Source organism: Grammomys surdaster, unplaced genomic scaffold (genome assembly GCF_004785775.1).
Source record: "Grammomys surdaster isolate TR1022 unplaced genomic scaffold, NIH_TR_1.0 125956, whole genome shotgun sequence".
Lineage (NCBI taxonomy): Eukaryota > Metazoa > Chordata > Mammalia > Rodentia > Muridae > Grammomys > Grammomys surdaster.
The window spans coordinates 4,469,368-4,489,847 of NW_021620775.1; the positions used below are offsets into that span (position 1 = coordinate 4,469,368).

Genomic DNA, 20,480 nt, shown 5'->3' on the forward strand with positions numbered 1-20,480 from the left:
TTGTACAGAGACAGGTTGCAGAGAAAGAACAATCTAGACACAGGTGAAGACAGTATGAGCAAAGAAATGAAAAGGAGCCTGAAGATTAGAAAATATTGCCAAAGTTTGAATGAGGTCAAGCAGAGCAATTCAGGAGAAGCCAGGAGGAGTCAAATGGAATCAGTCAGCTTAGATAGGAGTTTGAGCTAGAACCACTGAGTTGAATAAACCAACCAGAATTCAGGAGAACTAGGTAGGACTTATCTTATTTAACAGCAAATCTGAGATGCTGAAAACATTCTGAATGGGAATTTCTGGTTTTGTTAGAAACTCAGTTGTGCCATATGATACTTGACTGGAAACTATCTTTTGAGAGGATGTTTTCCTGATAATTAGATGTGGTGTTTTTCTGGATGCTGGCTAGTGAAAGGACATGTGATGTTTTGATAGAGCAGACACTTGAGAAGATATGTGACATTTAAGAAGAGTCTAAGTATATATTACCCAACCGACAGTGGATGATGCTCTTGCATTGGTTTGCCTTGCAATTGTTTGCTGGTCTTCATTGGGCTACACTGACACTGGTCTTCACTGAGAGTAATCTTGCATTTGATTTCTTTGCTGATCATTGCTTGTCATGACTTTGTAAAAAGAAATGCACCAAAGAACTTCTGGTGGTATTCCAGCTGCTTCTTGCTGCTTTCACAGTCTTGTGCACATCAGCAGAGCCTCACAGTGTCTTTCGGATAAGGCTCCTGCTGCTGATTTATATTTGATGTTTGCTGAGTGGACTGCACTCCCACTGCTGATTTGTGTTTGGTGTTTTCCTAGTGGACTGGACTTGTGATAACAAATATTGGAATGGACTCAAAGAACTTTTCTAAACAGGTCCACGACCCTTGTTTTTTAAAACTTTTCTTTTCCCTTACCTCTGGTAGGTAATGTGCTAGAAGGGAAGTTGAAGGATGTTGCGTGAACTATAAAAATAAACATCCCACGCTATCATTGGCAATGTTTTAGTAATGCCCTTTCCCGTCCCCCATGGTCCCTATGGTCCCCATGCTGTGACAGTCCAACTTGCCATTCTCTTGTTGCAGATCCTGCTCACATTCCCAGTCATCTGCCCCCTGTTGTTAGCTGTCACAAATCTCTGTAACTCAGTAAAATTAAAACTCTAGAGGCTTGTAATTTATCAGTCAGATTTATATCAGTAAATTCTCAACTCACCATATGTGCACACAATGAACTCAGAGTCAATTGATATTGATATAAGCTGCCCACCTATATTGGACAAATTGTCCTATATTAATCCATACCTTTTATAGTATTCATAGCTATGATATTTAAAACCATGTGGATTGGGGTTGTCTTTTTCTTCCTCCATATTCTTTCCTTCTCCCTTTGTGCCCCTATCTCTCGCATCTCTAAAACTCTCAGCCTGCCTTCTTTATCCACTGTCCATTCACAATCTCTAGTCTTATCTTGTGCCTGCCTTCACCTGCATATAGACAACAATCCACAGAAGAGTTTACCAGAACTAAAGTAGATTGTTGGAAAATCTAAGCCTACAACATTCTACCCCTACATTACATTGTATAGAAGCTAGAAGTTCCCAGGACCAGACCTAGGTTAGCAGATGACAATAAGCCTCTGTGACAATAATTACACCAGGTAAATATAAGTTACTCTTACAAAAGTTTTTGTTTGTACCCCAGAGACTGAAAAACGTACTAGGTTTGCCAGGATAGGTGAGCAGAAAGTTGTATGACAGAGGCATCAAGGCATGCATCAACTTGGTGATGATTTTGAAGACCAGACACTTTTGAGGATTTAGGGCATGACTGAAAATGACTAAAGTCACTATGATCTGTTAAATGATGGGGTACTCCCAGCTTGTAGATTTCCTAGAACTGGATATATTTCACTTAAAAAAAATTCTGGCTAACTCATCTGTTTCTCCAGCACTCAATTATGTATCTAATTACTTTCTGATGTGAAAATTAGTTTGTCTTCTGGGATGCATTATAGGTTTTCATGCATATTATTTGGAGAAGAGTTTCTTTTAATTGGGGTTTTTAACTTTCTGGTTAATGTACCTAACCTTCACATATGCCCAAGGAATAATTTACAAGGGTTGCTCTAGTATCCTCTGAGGCGCAAAGCTGGGCTCTGCTGGGCTCTTAATGTCTGACAAGCAGCTGGATTCAACAGAGCAGCTGCAGCCGTTAAACATGGGCAGTTGCATTTCAGTTATTATTGATTTCTGAAACACTGAGTTCTGTTAATCCTATGCATTTCATGTTGATTTTAAAGTTTTCTTTGTAAAACTGATTTTTACTTGAAATAGTTTATTTTTTTTCTGAAGAAGGACTTGAGGTACTATGTCAAACTGAAGGCTTTTTGAAATATGCTAAACCTATAGAAAAGTACAGAAAATGACAGAAGGGACATGGGTGAGTATTTCCTTTAATTTTACCAGATGCTACTATTTTTGCCTTGTATCCAGTTTGCCTTTTAGACAAATGGGTAAATTATTTTGTTTTATCCACTCAACTACTATTTATGGTAATTTCCCAATTTTGTTCACAAGCTACAGTTCTGAATGTTACTTAAACATATCAGTACTTTACATGATTTATACTACATTGAGTCACAGGAAACTTGATGTTTTCACTTCATTTCACATTTGAAACTTATTCTTGTTCAAGTATATTTATTCTAAAATAAATTTGTTTTTTAGATTATTTCTAATGCTTAGAATTTTTTTTATAAATTCTATTAATGGAAAGAAAGTCAAGAAATTCATTTTGAGAACTCAAATTGGGAAATGATTTGTTAAATTTCTAAAATAATAATCTTTGGTGAACACTTCAATGAAATAAACTATATAAAATTAAATATTTCTAATTCAGTAAAAGACTTCATGCTTAAAAAATCTATTAAATAAATTTCTATACTAGAAAAACTATTTTAATCGAAAACTACTTTTTATACTCAAAGGTATTAGGAGGTTCTATTTGTAAGAAAGATACAGAAGGTAACTATCATGGATAAAACAAAGGAGAATACAAAAGTTAAAGGGTAATATAACCAAGAAAGTGAGAATACATATGGAGTGAGGTACCAGTGATTAAGATAGCCCTCTGCTCTGACCTTTAATACACGGAAAGAGAAATACTCATCATTCACCATGCATACATGGACTTTAAGAATTACTCAGAACAGAAAGCTATGGGAAAGTGAGGTGTGAAAGATCCTCTCACTGATTAGCTTGGGAGAACATGGTAAATAGAAGTTGATGATAACAGTCCAAGGATCCAACAGAGAATCTAAGAAGCATAACTTCTCATCCATTTTGAGGCAAAGGCTACATAATCTAAGGCAGTACCAACTAAATTGATTGCCAGAGAAATGGTTCATACTAGTCACCAGAACACTTCATTACCACTGATTAAGACCAAATGAATATCAGAAACTAGAAAGGAATGGAAGTGTGGAAGGCACTACTAAGGCAACTGGGAATGAGAGAGGCAGTGTTTGATGTCTAGTCCAATGGTCTGCAAATTTCTGTGTTCACAAAGAATTAAGAAAGAGGTAAATTCAAAAGATACATCAGAACTGGAAAAGAGCTTTGGGTATTTTGCTGAGTCCCATGGCAGGACCATATCTTTATGTTTCAGGAAAAGCACTGTTGTTAACCAAAGTAATTTGGTGGTCCATTATGGGACCCTGAAAGGATAGCTTGGTTTCTGGTGGAACACTGGCTAGAGATGACCAGAGACCCTGCAAGGGATGGCATATATTTTGCCACACTACCCCGGGTTCCTGACACACGACCAAAGACCTCCATTGAGCCATGCCTTTCAGTCACTTAGGGCAATACACTACCAGCCCCTCCACAGGTAGAGGGCATGACTATAGGCCTCAGGACCTCAAGAGATCTACATACTAATGAGATACCTAAAGGCCAGGGAGTATAGCCAATTAAGTATTCCTTCCCAAACCCGCCTCCCTCCCTATTTAACTCAGGTCTGCCCTGAGAGAGGAGGGGTTTGCAGCCATACTCTTCTGCTTTCCACCATGACAATAAACCCTTTAAACCATGGACTTCCTCGTGTATTTGTGGCCCTGCTGTGGAGAACTGTGGAGGGGGCCTTAGACTATCGAGACACCATTAAAACTCCCGCCAGAACACTTCTCTGCATTGTCACACAGAGCACTGCCAATTCAAGCAAAATAGCTGACCCAGCCAAGCGAGTGCAGTAATAAAGAGTCTCTACTTAAGGGGCACTGTAGGGGTTTCCCTCTCTCTGGTTCCTCTTGTCTGCGGGCTGGTCAAACCCATACACCCCCAGTCTTGTTCTTCTGCGGCTTTCAACAGCATCTGGGAGCCCAAAGATGGAGATCACCGGCCTCCAGGTCAGCTGTTGGCTCAGAGACCCTCTCTCAGAAGCCGTGCACTCGCAAGACCTCAGACTGAGGTCTCCCCATGCCAGGGCAGAGCCCCACAGCATCCACCTGGCTCTGCATGGAATGAACTCAGTCAAATTCCCAAGCTTCTGCTCCCTTTAGCCAAGGGATCCACAACTCCACCCAACTGGACCCACGCCCTTACCCACGTGTAAGCTAACCACCCTACAGAAGGGTTCCAAAAGTGGTGATACAACACAAAAAGCATGAGACATATCTGTGCTATGCAGATAATCAGATATTCTTAGATCACTCAAAGAGAGGTATGTCAAGATTGCTGTTTAAATAGACTTTTTTAGGGAAGGAGAGAAATTTCCTAAAGTCAAATATTGTATTGTGAGCCTGTTGATGGCTTAACAGCTGGACAACAATTCACAGAGAATACACACAATGAAACAACCATACAACATAAATGATTAGGATTGTTTTAGGCATTGGCACTTATCTCTCTCAGACTGAGCAGCCTGTGTTTCTTCATATATATATATATATATATATATATATATATATATATATATGTATATATATATATATATGTATGTATATATATATTTATAGCAAAGGCTGGAAAAGTTGCTTCAGCAGTTAAGAGTACTGGTTGCTCTTCCAAAGGACTTGGTTTCTATAGCTATCAACCACCTGATGGTTCACATCTGTCCATAATCCCAGTTACAAAGACTATGACACCATTTTCTGGCCTCTCCAGGCATCAGGCTCATAATTGGTGTACACACACATATCCAGACAAAACTACTATATACACAAAATAAAATTGTACACTGAGGGTGAAGATTGTTCAGTCAAGGACCATGTAAGCAACTTCCTGCGGCTGATAGAAAGGTAAGCGACACAATTTTGGGAAGTGACCTGTTAGAACCAAGGAACTGGCTTCAGAAGCATGCATGGTAAGCCAGGACATTGCCTTGCTTCACATTGGACCTGACCTGGAGTACGCAACTCAAGCCAATCTTATCAAAACTGTCAGGAATGTGAAGAAGACACAAAGCCCCACAGAAGCAATAGCACATGAAACAGATCAATCAGTCATGAAAAATGAATCCATATGAGGGACTACATCCAATCCCCCATGTAGTTTTACTGAACACTGTTCTTTTCTGGACAATAGATACAAATTTATGACCTCTTCTCATGTTGAATTAAACCAGTGTTTCTCAACCTATGAGCTGCGACTTCAATAGCAGTCATATATGATATATCCTACATATCAGATATTTACATTATGATTCATAGATTAGGAAAATTGCAGTTATAAAGTATCAACAAAATAATTTTATGGTTGAGTGCCAGAAGCAATCTAGCAGAATCTAAACACGAGCATGTGATCTTCCTGAGATAGTTTCACCATGGTCTGTAAAGTGCCCTTCTAAGCAAGGCCAAAGGCATTACGTTTTAGAAAACATTCCTGCTATTATTATGCTTTTCCTGTTCACATATACATGTATATATGCATCACTATAATATAATACATATATATTATATATTATATATTATATATTATTATTATATATCACATATAATATATATACATCACTAGGTATTAGCCCACTCTTTTGAGCAGATTCCTGCAGAACAAATAAGATGAACTACCTTGTAGTGATGCTATATAAACAAATAGATAATTTCATTATTCTTAATTATGATCCTATAGGAATTCTTAAAATTGTAATAGCAATTATTAAGCCCTTTATAATAGGACTGCTATTAAGATTTTTTCTGGTATTAAAACTGCAATGAGAACTCTGCCAGTTTCAAGTGTCACAAATTAATTGCTTCTGAGATAGAAAGTAGTCATTTACAACTCAGAACACATTACAAGACACTGTAAAACAATAAACCAAATGGTATAGAAAGGGAGCAATTGTAGGTGTAAGGGCAGAAGATAAAATATTGACTGGGTTGATCTATACAAAGTTTCAGTAATAACTTAGTCACAAAAATTACGGATTTAACTTTCAATGAACCTAAAGAGCTAGTGACACAATGAATGACTAGTCTTTTTTTTTTTTTTTTTTTTTACAGTTTATAAACATTTGGAATTTTATTTAAAAAAAAAAAATCACAACCATGAACATTGTTACAATTAGAGGCCCTCTTGGTTCTCCACAATGATACTGAGCATGCTCACAAGGGGTTCCCATTGTTAAGTCTTAAAACAACCATCTTAAAAAGAAAAAAAAAAAACAAAGAAAAAAAAACAAAGAAAAAAAACCCAACAAAACAAAAACTCAGCACACTACTATTTAACTTGTTTTAATGTTTCTTCACAAATGGTGAAAATACTAAAGTACAGACAAGGAATAATCATAATGTTGTCACCAACATTATAAATATGGAATTATAAATTTAAAACATTTTCTGGTTTAAAAAATAAATCTGGTCGTCAATGCAGCTTTGCAGGTCTCTAGTAGGGCCGGTCTCTGCGTTCCTGACGGTGCTCGCCTTTATCCATTTTCCCAGGTCCTCCACGTCCGCCTCTTCTTCCTCCCATCTGTTCCATTAAAGGTCCAGGAGGCCCCCCAGGACCACCTCGTCTTCCTCTACCAAAGCCACCTCGGTCCATGCCACGGCCACCTCAGAAGCCTCCTCTGTCTCCACCTCTGCCACCTCTGAACATTCCTCCAGAACCACCACGGTCCATGAGTCCACCTCTTCCTCCTCGCATGCCACCAGGGCCACCTCGGCCACGATCACCACCCGGAGGTGGAAAGGGTGGCGGGAGGAAGCCCTTGGGCTTAGGGGCCTTACACTGGTTGCATTCTGTTCTCCAAGCGAAGTTCTGGTTTCCACAGCCCGGATTGGGACACTGCCAGTCTCCAGCTCGGTGCTGGACATTTCCTCCTCCAGAGGGGTTCCCTCTGGAGCCTCGGGGCCCTCTTGGAGGGAAGCCTCCTCTGTATCCTCCACGGCCTCTCATGCGACCCATGTGTCCTCCGGGACTTCCCGGGCCACCAGGACCTCCACGAAGTGGTGGTGGCATCCCTCTGCCCTCACGAGGTGGCATGCCACCTCGCATGCTGTTCATTGGAGGCTTCTTTCGGGCAAGAGAAACTTTAAGTTTGCTTCCTTGAAAATCTTTCCCGTCAAACCATTCCACGGCAGCCTTGGCAGTTGGTGGATCTTCATAGGACACTGTGGCATCACCTTTAGGTTTTCCTGTCTCCTTATCCAGTTCTCTTGCTCATCTTGACAACCCCACACTGCTTAAAGAAGTCTGCCAGATCATCCAGGGTCACATTGTCATTTAATCCTTGCACATAAATTGCACTGTTGTCAGAGTCTTCATCAGTGTGGGACTGCATAAGGGTATCCTGGGTCATGGTTGAGCAGGTACTTAGAACCCCGAGATTCTCTGTGGAATTCCTCATGAGAACCGGCAGGAGTTCAGTCCCTCCCATCACCTAAGATCCTGAAAAACAGTCACAGATCTCCATAGAGTCACCCAGGCGATAGGCCTCAGGCCTTAGAGATTTACATACTAATGAAGGCCAGAGGGCAGAGCAAATTAAACATTCCTCCCCCCAGATCCTCCCCTAATCCTCCCCCTTTCTCCCTCCCTATATAACTCGGGACGGCCCTGAGTTTTTGGGGGGTACACCTAGATTCATCTATTATCCGTCATGTCAATAAACCTTTCTGGAACCAAGGACTTCCTCGTGTTACTGGAGCCCGCCGCCGCCAAGGCCCTCAGGCCGCTGGAACCGTAGGATCTCCCTCCCTGATGTGGGGACCCGCCACGGCGGCGGGCTTGCGCCGCTGTGGCGGCCTTTTTTAAATTTTCCCCACAATCAGGATCTATAGGAAGGCCTAGATCGAGATCTGGTCCTTCATCCATGGGTCCACCAGGCTTATTGAAGCCACCTCGCTCTCCAGCGCTGCCCATTCCACCGCGTCCTCCTCCCCGCCCACCTCTGCTCATGCCTCCACGATCAAATCCCCCTCTTCCCCTGCCCCGGTTATCAGGGCCACTCAAGCTCCGGTTCTCTCCTGGTCCGGAAAATCCTCCAGACTCCTGCCCATAAACACCCATGCTACTGGGGTGGTCCTGTCGGAATGAACTCTGCTGCCCGTAGCTGCTGCTCTGTTGGCTATATTGACTTGGAGCCTGGCTGTAGGATCCAGTCTGAGGGGGGTAACTAGTGGGAGGCTGCTGCCCATAGCTGCTTTGTTGACCATAGCTACTCTGCTGTCCATAGCTGCTTGGCTGCCCATAGGTGTTCTGCTGAGAGTAACTGCTCTGATCGTAACTAGTCTGCTGTGAAGAGGAGTAGCTGGTAGGAGGGTAAGATGGAGGTGCGGTGACTGGCTGCATTGGGTAGCTCCCAGGTACCTGAGGATAACTGTAGTTACTCTGTCCATATCCTAGGCTGGGTTGGTTATAACCCCCTGTGCTAGATTGAGGTTGACTAGTCTCAGCAGGCTTGTTACCATCCTGTGGTCTTGTAGGTGCGGTGGCTGCTGGCTGCTGACCATAGGCTGGGTAGGCAGGCTGGGTGCCATATGCAGACTGAGCTGCATAAGAGGCCTGTGTTGTCGTGACTGTAGCAGTGGTGGTGTCATAAGCACCAGGGCCATATCCTTGGACAGGCTGGCTGTATGCCTGGGGGGCAGTTGGAGTGGTATAACCAGTGGGAGGCTGTCCATAGGAAGTTGCATATGCAGTCTGCCCGTAGGTGGCAGTGGTCTGAGCCTGGGTATAGCTGACATCAGTAGGCTGTCCATAGGTTCCATAGCTTTGTTGCCCATATGCCTGGGTGGTTTGTGCATATCCTTGAGTTGGCTGGGCGGTGTAAGCACTGTAGCCCTGCTGGGCTGCAGCTTGGCTATAGGTACTGTAATCCGTGGACGCCATTTTCTCTCCTTCCTCCTCGTTCTCTCAACGTCCGTCTCCCTCGAATGACTAGTCTTAATGGACACATATATAAACATCTCTGTTGTAAACTTCTTTTTTAATTCATGTTTAAACTTTTAGTGAACTTTTGTAAAAAAAGAAAAAAAATTTAAAAAAGTGATTCATTCCCCTTACAAAAGGTAAAAAGAAAAAAAAAACAAAAATAAAAAACTAGGAAAAATTACATTGCATGACATTTTACATCAGAGCAGGAGATGAGAGAAATATTAGGAGAAGAAGGACAGTAGAGTAGGATAATTTAGAAATTAAAAATGAATTTAGAAATTAAGAGAGCAATACACAGAATGAAGAGAGAACAAGGGACAAAGAAGAAGCTGCAGAGAGAGCAGAAAGTACAGGCATGGGATGAAATAGGTCTTTTACAATAGGTCTTTTAGCAATCAATCATTTATTTAATCCCCCTCCTTGCAGCAAGGCAGGCTTAGTCTTACCAAACAGGACAAAGCTTTTTTCTTAGAGACTTGGGTTTAATTCATTTAGCAATAAAAGGGCAGAAGCTTTTTCTTTCTATATGCAATAAAGATTGGCGCTCATTTTTCATCCAGAATGAGTGAGTTCTTTCTGCACTGGCACTTGGGCTTGTACTTCACATGCATGTGTAAGTATGGATGTGTGTAACTTTGTAATTATGAGATAAGGATTTAGATGGACCCAACTGGTTTGCATGAAGGTGTATGAGTATTCGTGTATTAATTGGATATGACTGTATGTGAGTTTGTACATACTTTCTTGTATAAAAGTTTTTCATTCTGCAAGCATAACTGTTTTCTTCTGGTTCAATAAGAGTGTATGCTCCAAACCTCTCTAAGGCCTGACAAGCTCGAGGATTCTGGGCAAGAGAGAAAGAGCCCTAGCAATCAATCATTTATTTAATCCCCCTCCTTGCAGGCTGCAGGTGTTAATTGATGAAGCCAGTGATTTTTAACCCTCAGAATGAACAATAAAGTAATTTTTAGGATGTTTTAGAAGGTATCAGCAAGTATTCCATATAGTTAGAGGGCTAGAGCACCAGAGAGCATCGATCTTTAAAGCTACCTCTACATCCAACTCTGTGGTCAGTTTTAACCAATTCTAGGTCAGGTAAGTTCCTGGTAGTTGAGGTGTCACCACAACATGAGAGACTATATTAAAGGGTTGCCACATTAGGAAGGTTGAGAACTGTAGGAGAAGCTCAGGTGGGATGAGTAAGGAGAGGAAGAGGAGTAGGGAGGGAAAGAGGAAAAGGAAGAGGAGGCGTTAGGAGAGCAGAGATGTAGGAGCGATGGAGGGCCATGCAGGTATGGAGAGCAATCGTCAGGTTAGCTAATTGAGAAACAACTCTCTTTGTATGGGCATATTGTTATTGAGCATTATCAAATATATAAAGCCTTGAGATAATCTAAGCATTAGAGTCTCATTTGTACCGAGCCCATGTGGTTGGCGGAATGGTCTGGACAATGGCCAGCCTTGCAGGGACAGTGTGGAAGACTGGCAGAGCAATCTCCCATACTGGCATCTCGTGAGTGGCAGGGCTGGTGTCTCTGGCCACCTGAGGTGGTGGCTTGAGCCAGTGGCTGGCCATTTCTAGCTGCAGAATGCACATGGCCTCTGGCCACAGAACACCGTGGCTGAGGTAGGCAGAGCCATTGCAGCTTAGATAGTCGGCATGACTGGCAGCTGGTTTAAATAATTACTTGCAACAAAGTGATGCACCAATTTCGGGCAAAAATTCACTAGAAATTTAAGTCTATTCACCTAAGAGTAGAAGTTGAATTTAAAAAAAAAAGAAGAAGAAGAGGAAAGTGAGTGATTGGTGCTGATAGGAGTCATGTGACTCCAGCACGGGAATTGTGAACAAAGAAACTCCTGGCAGGCAGGTCCTCTGCTAAGAGAAATTGCAGGCTGCTCTGAGCCAAAAGAGTCAAATAAGTAAGCCTCCGTTGTGGAGAAGTTACTGATTTAAGTATAAAGTTAAAATAAAGGGATTATTTGCTTTTAGAAAAGATTTATAAACAGATTTGTCTGAATCACATGGGGATTACTGCCCGCAGTTTGGAACTTAGATAGGGAAAATTGTCACTGGCTCTAGAGTAGAGAGTACAATGTACAATTGAAAGCTGCTCTGGAGTACAGAGCCAAGCAGATAGATGATATAAATGAAAAACTGTTCTATTCTGTTTGACAGAGGGCCAAAAAGAAAGACATTGTAAATCAGATGCCTTAAAATGATATAAAGTTATATTGCCTCACAGGAGACTCGGCTTCTGTCTAACGTGGGCCCCACTTTGAGTGCCACTTTGTTGATATGCCCATACAAAGAGAGATGTTTCCCAATTAGTTAACCTGAATAAAAGTTGTTACCCATGACTGCTCTCCATACCTGCATGGCTCTCCATTGCTTCTACATCTCTGCTCTCCTAATTCCTCCTCTTCCTTTTCCTTTTCCTCTTCCTCTCCCTACTCCTTCTCTTGCTCTTCTTACTCCTCCCACCTTAGCTCCTCCTATATATCACCCTTCCTATTAAAATAAAATAAAATAAAATAACCTGTCTCTCAAAATACAATTGGAGCATAACTATACCAATTTGTATCAGTAAGGTACAAGATAGACTTAATACCCAGTCCATCATTTTGTTGACTAAACAGAACCTCTGTCATTTCTCCTAACTAAAGGTACTTAGTTCTGAACCTGGCTTTTTTCTTGGCTTTAGGATGAATGCCATCTGAAAACCAACCTCTCAAAGTAAAGAGCTTGGGTTGGCTGTGAGACTGTTAGTCTTCAATTCCATCAGAAATCCAGAATGACTGAATTAACTGAAGATATGGGAAGCACAAAGTGTGACTTCTAAAACTTAGCCAATTATAGAGACTGCTTACTACCTGGACAGTCCCTATACTACAAAACATTGGAGCATCTGGTCTTCAGCCTTCTGGCCCAGGATCATCTGACAGACCTAGTAATACAGAATTTTTAAGGGTTGATCACTCTGTCTTGGCAGATATAATCAGTCAGGTACTCTATAAGTGTGTCCCTTTTCTGGACATTATTTTGTCTGTAGATGAAAAGAGGCAACTCTTGCCCTAGTGGCTGTCTCACCACAACTGGAGTAACTCCAAAGACGCTCAATTTTTTCTTAGAATCCAAGACAGGGAAGCTGTCAGGAGCAGACAGGTCTCTAATTAAAATGAACATTAATACTGAAATGTTTATAACATCAATTCTGTGGACTTTTGATGGTTTGAAAACCAACTATCTATGTAAGGCAATATGGACTATTGTCCATTAACTCCTCTCCACTATTTCTAATTATAATCTAGAAAGCACCCTAACAATAAACTCAGAGCCATGCAATTGCTATAAGCCCTTAATTCACAGGCTAACCATCTCAAATCAGTTTTAAAAAAAGTTAAAGAAGGACTGGGTCTAAGCCTTGTATTCCTAAATGTGTTATATCAGCACAATTCCTATATGAGAATAACAATATTAATCTCACTTTTATATCAATAAGAAACTGATACCAATGAAAACCTTAAATTTGAAATAAAAATAAATTTTGTACTATTTAAGAAATATAACTTTCACTAAATAACAATTATACAGATTTCTACTGAACAGGTTATGGCTACATAATTAATTCTAACTATTCCTCCTTATTCCAATAAATCCATTACTTTTCCCTAGAAAGACAGCCTAATATTAACCACCTCAGTCCCCAAGCCCAGGGAATAGGGGCAGCGACTCTTTATTAACTTCTTCAAGCTGATTATGGGTGTTGAGATATTAGAAGAGGGGTAGGGGGAAGGGTAAATTGATAAGCCTCTGATGACTGTGTCTTCACTGCTTCCAGCTGAGATTCCAGGACTTCAGATTTTCGAACAGGTCTGCTCTGCTTGCTTGATGGGTAGATGCACCAAGGCTGTGTATCCTGCAATATACAATTCTCAAAAAAATTTTAGTATCAAGATATTTTTTTGTTTGAGTTCTGGAATCTAGTCTTCTGGTGTCCTGCCACTGTCATGTCTAATCCATATAATTCTGGGAAGTAGAAATATCTTAATCTTCTCTTCTGAAAATGGACAAAATGTTTTTTCCCAAAACAGAATTTCCTTGAGCCAGTAACCAGAAAAATCTTTACCTTGACCTCTTTCTCAGAGGAAAAATATAACCACAAAACTGAAAATCACTCCCATCTTGAAAATAAAATCAACTTAATAACTAAAATACTGTATGTGCCTATTCATTAGGTCTTCCCTATTTTGCCAAGCAGGAAAAGAACCCAGAATTCCCGTGGGGCCCACATTAGTCATTGAATTTGACTTTAGTAACTGTTATGGTTGCTTTTGTCAATTTGATACAAAGTAGATTTATCTGAATAAAGGAAACATACATAAGAGATTGCCTCCATTAAATTTGCCTGAGGACATTTCTGAAGGGCACTTTCTTTATTAATTTTTGATGTAGGAAGGCTTAACCCCCATGGACAGAGGCACCCCTCAATATGTGGGACAGATTTACCTTGTGGCCCACAGCAGAGTTGGACCATAGACACAATGAGCCCTGCCTAGCATCTTGTAGTTTTAGGTAGGGAGGAGGAAGACACAGACTTGTGGACCTTCTGTGCCACCCACAGACCTGTCCTCCAGTGCATAGCATAGGTGAGTTGTCAATATCCTCTTGCAACTATATCAAGCAGTGAAGACTGAGGAGGTCACTGAGGAGTCTGCTAGTCACAAGTCTAACCTGAAGTGGGAGCCACGATGTGCAATTATGTGATGTGCAGATGGGAAGAAAAGAGAAGTAGAGCAACTTGAACAATATCAGAGAAGGAACTAGAGACTCAGGGGTAGAGAGAACTAGCCTGTTGTGAGTGGCTAGCCCTGCTACCTGTAGCCATGGTGAGGTCCCAGACCGAGCTTCCACTGAGGATCATATCTTGGTCAATGGCTACACAGGGGCAGGAGTTGGTGTTGATGGTTACAGCTCATATTATTACTACAGATCATGGGTATATCTATGGCAAGGGAAGCTATTGGGGACTATGGGAATATCCAAGTTCTGTGTAGAACTGGCTCTGTCCCTCACTAGCAGAGGCATTCTGGAAAGCTGGCCCTACCTCTCATCAGTGGCAGCACACAGGAGAGTAGGTCCTGCACCTCATCCAGGTAGCACAGTGGAGCTGGTCTTGGTGACAGGAGTGTGGATGAGTTGGCTAGAGTGTGTGAGTATGGGAGAGCTTATTTCTGCAGTCTGGAAAGCTACTCATGGGAGAGTACTCACAGTACTGTGAAAAGTACTATGCCTCTCCTGGACAGTGTAACAAAAATGACACTCTGTTTTGGGGGGGCACAAGTGAGCCTACCCAAAGGAGAGAGCTTGGAAGAGCTGGCCCAACCTCTCCTCTGTCCTGAGGATGTAGGTGGGATGAGGGGTGGGGGTGCAAAGTGATGCCCTCTCCCACATCATCCCTTCCAATCTGTGCCATTCAGGAGAACAGGCCTGGGGTCATGAGAGGGAATGGGCTGGTTCTGTTACATGCAGTTTACAGCACTCAGGAAAGTTGGCCCTGCACCTAGCCTGAGCAGCACAGTAGATCTGACGATGGTATTAGGGGCTCAGGCGAGCTGGCCCCAAGGGTGTGAACAAGATATAGCTGGCCTCCACCACTCCTTTGCAAGAGGTGGCCTGGGTGGGCAAAGATGTCCTCTGCCTCCCCCCTTTTTTCCCCACTGGAGGCACTTGGGAGAGCTGACTACCAGGTTCATGAGAACTGGTGAGCTGGCCCTGTTCCTCAGTGGCTGTAGCACTTTGGATAGTGGGGCCTGTACCTTGCTTGGTCAACACAGTGGAGCTGACAGTAATGGGGAAGGGACAGGTGAGGCAGCCCTCAGGGTGTGAGAGGGGGAGAGATGGCCTAGCCACTCTTAGGCTGCAACATTTGGGAAATTGGGACCCATGCCTTGACTGGGTAGCACAGTGGGGCTAGCTCTGGAGGTATGGATGTAGGTGAGCCAGCCTGAGGGCATGAGAGTAGGAGAGCTAACCCTGTCTCTACTGATGGCATGGTGTGGCCTAGCCAGAGCAGTACTAGAGAGGTTGCCTTGGTGATGCTTATAAGGGAGATCTTGCACACTGACCAGCTCAGTTACCACCCAGGTCCAGATCCAGGCCTCTGAGTTGACCCACCTCAAAATCTATATCAGCTGTGAATGGTTGGGATACAGGAAAGGGCCTGTTTTGCTGATCCACAGCTGTAGGATCTCCATGACACAGGGCAAAAACAGCACAACCCTGAGGAGTCACTGTGAAGATCCAATATTGATGAAGCCACAGAAGCGAGAGACAGTGACCCAGACCAATGACTCCTTGTAAAGTATATGTGCAAGTGAAGCTGTGTGGATAGAGCAATGTACTCTGGGACACATTGTGACATACTACAGCTTCCACAGTGAGATGTTTTCCTATTTTCTGTTTGTGACTGTGTTTTCTTTGAGGGAGGAGATTGTAAGAGTGAAGGGCAGATATGAGGGAACTGAGAGATGAGCAGGACTGGGAAGCATTGTGTGAAACTCACAAAGAATGAAAAAATAAAAAATAAAGTTTCTTTACTTTCCTGTGTCTTAGATAACAAATAAAATTAAAGTGGACAAAATATATATCTCGTTAAGATGGCAAAAGGGAGAGACAAATGTCATTATATTTCATTTTTATATAACCTGATTCCTTGTCCAAATGCCTTTTACACAGCATGATCTTCAGAGCTATGACATTGCATCAGATTGTTAACAGGAATGATTGAAAAATCACAGTAATACCAGGTTTGCTCTTTCACATTGGTTCTACTATTTATTATTAAGCACATTTAATACAGAATATGTCTGATATAAACTCGAGTTTTCATGACTCCTCCAGCCCTTAATGCACTCATGTAACATGTCTCATAATATCAGACCCTCATCTTCCTTTCTAATACATTTCCATAGGCTACTCCTCCTTGCATATTCTCTCTCCTTATTAATGAAGACGATTTACATGTATCAAGATATGTTAATCAGCTTTTATGATACTGATATTTGGAGATATGAGTTAGGGGATACTACGGGAAATAATTCCCATACTGACAGAGGCGAAAAATCTTTCTATTGGTTTCTCTGAGTCAACTGAACATTGATCCTATTTAGTTTTGTTAAAATGCAATGTAGAATTTGAGATCCATGGATACCTGTTGTAGAGAGTAGATAATTCATATCTCTCTGGTTTACGAATAAAGAGCATGCACACCATAAATGGAAAGGTCAGAAGCATGAGCATGCAACTTGTCCAGCTGCCTGAAGCTCTAAGAAAGTTCTTCATTCAACACACTTTGCAGCTGCCTCCTTGAAATGTTTTGAGCACGAAGTCTGCATTTTTATTTTGCTCTGGAGCAATAAATTATGGGCTTTTAAAAAGTAAATTTATGCAAGGACACACAAAACAACTATGAGATTTCAGAAAAAAAAATCATGGAGATACACCATTTCCATTTCAATACGGTTTGCAAAATCAGAGCTTTCGAGAATGGCAGGATATCCAGATCCCCTCAGGCAACACAAGTTCTGTGTTCATGAAGGTACATTAGCAAGTCATCCCCACCACTGTGAATAATACTAATTAAATAAAGGGCACTTGGTTACTAAACATTTATTATCCCTTGTCTTGAAAGAAGATTTCAAGTCTATCTTTCACTGAATATTTTACTTGAGAAGAAATGACTAGCTAGGAAAGCCACTCATTTGTAAGTAAGAAATGTGTTGGCTTTTACTAGCAATTATTTTTAAGTGTTTTAATTTATACTTTTAAATTTTAATATATTTTGATGATATTCTTTGCTCTCCCACAACTCCTACCAGATACCCTTTAACCTTCATACTCATCCAATTTCAAGGTTTTTGAAAACAGTCAAACAACAGAAACAACAATAACAACACACACACACACACACACACACACACACACACACACACACACCATGGAATTCTATTTGTATTGGTCAGCTATTCCTAGCCCTTGGCCTGTACTGGAGTGTTTGTCTCTTCTAGGTGCTATTAATTGTGACTAGTTTCATGGTTAGGGGTAGGATTTTGACCATATTTCATTCACTCTATGTTTTCAAAGTAAACATCAATATTTCAAGGGTATCTACATTCATATTATTGTTAATAAATTTATAAATGATACTGTGAATTCATGTCCTCATACTGTATCCCTCTGAGCTTCACTGAAGTCTTACAGACTGTAGAGATAGGAAAGAAACAAAGTCAGTCGACTTTAGCCATTGAAAAGACCCATTATAACCTTTTCTCCATTTTAATTGTAAAATGCACATCTGCATCTATAAAATGTAGCTCTCTCTCTCTCTCTGTCTCTCTCTCTCTCTGTCTCTCTCTCTCTCTCTCTCTCTCTCTCTCTCTCTCTCTCTCTCCTTCATAATATATTCCCATTATGTACACCAATGCTTTTATACTGTTCTTGGCACTTCAATAAATAAATGTGAATCAAATAAGTAAAAGAGAAAAATAAGGGCCTAAGAAATTCTTGCATAAAATAAATTAAATTTATGGTCACACACAAAATATTGATTTAAAATAATAAATTTTGGGGCAATGAAAATCAATATTTAATTAATCAAAGTGCAAAAGAGAAGAAAGAATTTTTAGTTATATGAGTTTTCTTGCCTTATTATTTAAACCATTAAAATTAACCATTTTAAGAAAAAAACATCCAGTAGATGCCCACTAGCATGCATCATAAAATCAAGGTCTATGTTTAACTTAAATTTTCTTAAATTAAAATGTAGTTTGTTTTGTATAGATTCTACATGTGAATAAAATTAATGTTTGTTGTTAATTTGATTTTACTTAGAGTAAGTTTGCATGTATTGATGACGTATACTCTGATGCTTTGATCTATGTGTTTGTAGTAGAACTCTTATTTCAAGCTAGCTAATATGTCTATCACATCAATTAATTTATGTTGATGTGTGGTTAGGCCACTAAAAAATTTCCTTTAACTGTATAAATTTATTCATTCATTCACTTTTGTCTCTAACTCATAGCGATCAACCTGACTCATGGGTGCTGCAATTAAAGGCATGATTTCAAATGCTTACAAAACTACTGTCAAGGAATGCTTATGTATTTCAAGTGGAATGAATTCTTCTTATAATAATTCAAATTAAACCACTGAAGAGTTAATAAAAACTTATCTAAATAAGTTCAATGACTTGGTCCAATACCTTGCTACTCCTAAATCCATCTTTGGGAAGAAATATATGAACACATTAGAGCCCCAAAGGCAATAAACTTATGAGCAGAGATGGTTTTGATCACACTTAAATGAATGAATGAAATTAACAACTCAAAAGTTTTTAATGCCTTGAAGCTGCTATAACTAGTCCATATACACATAAAAATACACATGTACATGCACACACACACACATACACACACACATACACACACACACTTATGTGTGTGTTTACACGTACATATGCATAATCTACATGAATACCTGTGACATACAACAGTACTAGGGGTGAAATCCCACTGAAAACTTCTTAGTTATTTCTGAGATTTCCCTTAGTAGTATTTGAAATGACAATATGCTTGAGGGTAAGACCTGCTTACATAATTACTGGTCACTTAATTCAGTGGTGACACCATTGGGCATTTGTTGCCCTCAAGATGTAGGGCAAAGTTCTGGCTCTTTGGAATGACGTTGCCATATTTGTGGAAGAGGTGTTTTAATGGACATAAGAACCAAGTGTTTCTTCAGGATATCCCAAGGAATGAAAAGTGGGTACTTTTTAATTTAAAAAAGCATTTCCACTTTCCATTTTTGATACTTACAGTGAAGCCAGCAGTGTAAAATACCTGTTAGTTCTAACACTTGTTAAATATTCTGTTTTTACTTTTTATTAGACTCATTCTCATAATTCACTGTGGTATAATTTGCATTCCTCTGATTAAGAAGGTGGTTGACATTTTTGTGAAGTACACTTTCAATATTTCTGTTTGTTCCCTTGTTTTGTTTTTGCCTATGCAATTGAATTCCTTAGCATTATTTACTGCTTATTTGAAATTTATTTACTTTGTGGGTATATATCCTTTTTATATATGTCTGACCCCATACTGTAAATATTAAAATATCTTGTTACATGTTTAGTAGAATAAGGAAGGTTTTGTCACCACTTGGCATGCTTTCTTTTGACTCACTTTATAATTCATAACACTCTTGGTGCATACCAGGGCCAGAGAACATATACACATTGTGTTACACAGGGCACACAATGATTTTCCACATCTATCAGATAGGTCAAACCAATTAGTTCCTGTTTTAATATTCGTCTATACTCACTGAGTATTGTCTTCATATTCTGTTGATTATATGATGTCTAAAATATTCCAAATATTCAGAGCGATTTCTAAATATATTTAGATTTATTGAGATTTTGCCATGCTATGTTTTCATGTTTGCTTTATTACAAGCTTCCTTCATTCCCTCCCTCCCTCCCTCCCTTCCTCCCTCCCTCCCTCCCTCCCTCCCTCCCTCCTCTCTCCTTCCCTCCCTCCCTCCCTCCCTCCCTCCCTCCCTCCCAATCTTCCTTCCTTCCTTCCTTTCCTTCCTTCCTTTCTTTTTTCTTCCTTCCTTCCTTCCTTCCTTCCTTCCTTCCTTCCTTCCTTCCTTCCTTCCTTCCTTCCTTCCTTCTTTGACCTGTTCATCATTCAATAGTGAGTTGTTTAATCTATATGAGTTTGTGTCATTATCAAAATTTCATTTGCTGCTAATTTTAAGCTTCATTGCATTGTGGTCAGATAGAATATATGGAGCTAATTCAGGTTTTTTGGTCTTAAGATTGGGTTTATGTCCCAGCATGTGGTTTATTTTAGTGATGTTTCTGTCCATGGGCTGTTGTGTAGAATCTATAGTCTTTCTTATTTGGTAGACTATTTTGTGTATATTTATAAGGTATATTGATATCATTATTTCTGATCTTTCACTGCTTTTTTCGTCTAGAATATTTGCATATTAAAAAAGTATAGTATTGAAATTTCTTAATATTACTGAATTAAATTTAAGCTCTAT

The 20,480-nt window shown here is 40.4% G+C and overlaps 1 pseudogene; it reads right to left on the minus strand.

Moving 5' to 3' along the window:
- Window positions 1-6,704: 6,704 nt before the first annotated feature.
- LOC114609407 lies at window positions 6,705-9,352 on the minus strand (annotated as a pseudogene).
- Between the last annotated feature and the right edge of the window lie 11,128 nt (window positions 9,353-20,480).